Source organism: Mirounga angustirostris, unplaced genomic scaffold (assembly GCF_029215605.1).
Source record: "Mirounga angustirostris isolate CCGP_5_RB_7025 unplaced genomic scaffold, mMirAng1.0.hap1 SCAF_1, whole genome shotgun sequence".
NCBI classification, from domain to species: Eukaryota; Metazoa; Chordata; class Mammalia; order Carnivora; family Phocidae; genus Mirounga; species Mirounga angustirostris.
This window is the reverse complement of record NW_026991709.1, coordinates 23,697,435-23,699,873: the sequence shown is the minus strand read 5'-3', so window position 1 is coordinate 23,699,873 and position 2,439 is coordinate 23,697,435. Positions and strand designations below refer to the sequence as shown.

General features: G+C 39.2%; 1 non-coding gene across 1 annotated transcript; it reads right to left on the bottom strand.

Annotated features, from left to right (window-relative positions):
* Positions 1 to 523: 523 nt before the first annotated feature.
* On the bottom strand, positions 524 to 654 carry LOC123835034 (small nucleolar RNA SNORA63). Its single transcript, XR_006788594.1, has one exon. It is a non-coding gene; the product is annotated as a small nucleolar RNA SNORA63 (small nucleolar RNA).
* Positions 655 to 2,439: the final 1,785 nt, after the last annotated feature.

The following is a 2,439-nucleotide window of genomic DNA, read 5'->3' as shown; positions in this document are numbered from 1 at the left end:
AAACTCCTTAATATTTTATGCTATACCCTCCGATCAGCCTTCCAGTGATATTTCAAGACTACTTTCACTCCCTATTTTATGCTACAGATACTCCAGATACACCTTGTACCATTTGGCCTTTGGGCTTTGATAGATTATGCCAAAACTAGATTGTTCTTATTTTGTGTTTCTACCTATAGAAAATCTACAATATAGTCTCATGACTTGGCACAAATGGCATCTCCTTCACTGATCTTCTGAGATAGAAACATTTATTCCTGAGGAGAACTACAGCAACATATTCACTGTAGCTTCTTTTTTTTTTTTTTTAAGATTTTATTTATTTATTTGACAGAGAGAGACACAGCGAGAGAGGGAACACAAGCAGGGGGAGTGGGAGAGGGAGAAGCACGTTTCCCGCGGAGCAGGGAGCCTGATATGGGGCTCGATCCCAGGACCCTGTGATCGTGACCTGAGCCGAAGGCAGACGCTTAATGACTGAGCCACCCAGGCGCCCCTCAAGTCAGTGTTTTACTTGGTAAACATGTCTGAGACCATGCATCCCTGGCTGCTAAGCACCATGGCGGACAGGGATAGAAAGGTAACAGCTTTATTTTGAGCAGGGGGCAAAGACAAGGCAGCACTTTACAGCTACATTGTAACTAGATCCTGCATCTGTAGCTTCTTTTTAATACATGCTTGAGTTACTACATGGTATCAAAAGTAAAACCTATCTCTTCACATTTATTCTTCAAGATCAGGAACTGTGTACCTCAGCTACGTAATATTTTGGACAAAGAAGGTGTCAGTTTATTTATTTTAATATGATAATGAATGACTTCTAATAAACCTGTAAACTTTTAAAATACCGCTCAACTTTTCCTTTATTTTTAATGAAACAGGAGTGAGAAAATATATTAAGCATTTAAGCAAAACTCCTCAAATTTTACATATAGATAGATAGATAATAAACCTAGGACACATAATGTATATATTTATTGACATAATCCACCCTGATAGTCTTTGGTTTGGCAGAGTGCATCTGCCCTCAAAAAAAAAAAAAAAAAAGGCTACCTTCACTAGAAAGATAATTTCTGAGAAGACACATCATTTCAAAGTGTAGGCTCAGGATCAGCCTATAGGCATTTCAGTTCTAGCTGTGTTCTGTCTCTGTAGCCTTGGGAAGTTAGTAAATCATACTGGGCCTGTTTTTCTGTTTTTTTTGTTTTCTTTTGTTTTGTTTTGTTTTTCATCCACCAAAAACAGATGACAATATTTCATCAGTCTGAAGATGTATATACAAACATCGTTACAAACGCTCATGTGCAATTATTTTATTTATAACTGGGCTTTAATTAAATTCCTCATTCTGCTGGCCGATAAATAAAATCTCACTTAAGTCATGATTTTGTCATTATTTCCTGAGCCATCCCCTAAATTCTAGATAAGAGAGTGATTGGAAAGATCGTACACTTTCATGGCAATTGTGTCTTCATGTGCTGAGGGATGGAGACACACCACATTATGTCCCAATCATGCCATCTGCTGAGTGAGCCTCTCTCGTTTCAGGCAGAGGCTTTCACTTCCAGTTAACCAGTGTCTTGCCATGTCATTCTCCTTAGGTTTCTGTCTCTCAGTGCTGGCCTTGTGGCTCTTAGCACAAGAGAAAGACTTCTGCATACCCCGAGCTCTCTTTGGCTTGTGGATTCAGACACCTAGGTTAATCCTGAGACTCTTAAGCCATGGTAGACTCAGGAAAACTCTGGGATTCTGACACTTTCTTGGATAACAGATGCAGAGGATCCCTTAGCTCTTTGGATCGAGTCTGTATCAGGATTCTCTCTCCCACTGGTTGCTTTCCAGCATAGGCTGCAGCATTTGTACCTTCTCAGGGATTCTTCAGTGTCTGAGTTCTTTTTCTTTCTCTCTTCATGTTCCTCCCATTCCCCAAATCAAATGCCTAAGGTATATATATGTATGTGTGGTTTGGGAGAGTGTGATAAAATATAGGGGGAGTGATGGAAAAACCTTTCTTCGATAAATAGCATCTCCAAATTTAGTGATTATACCTTATGTCTTAAACTTTTAACACAAAAGCTAAGATTGTGATTGTTTTTGATTAGCCCTCTGCTGATCAGTGAATGAAGAAAGCCTAACTCCCCAAGATGAGGGAAAGAAGAAAGAGGAGGGATAAGAAATGTTAAAGGAGCAAAGAGTAATGTATTGAAATGTTTTCTCTCAATAAAAAAATTAAACTAGAAAATGTATATAAAACAGTACCCCAAACATTGAAATTGCATAATGCATATTTGTTACTGGAAATCTGCAACCTTTGCTTCAGAGCCAGAGAATGGGCTGCAAAGTGTGACAGAACAGGATAGGAAAATAGAGCTTTTGGGGCACCTGGGTGGCTCAGTTAAGCATCTGACTTAGGCTTACGTCATGATCTTGGAGTCCTGG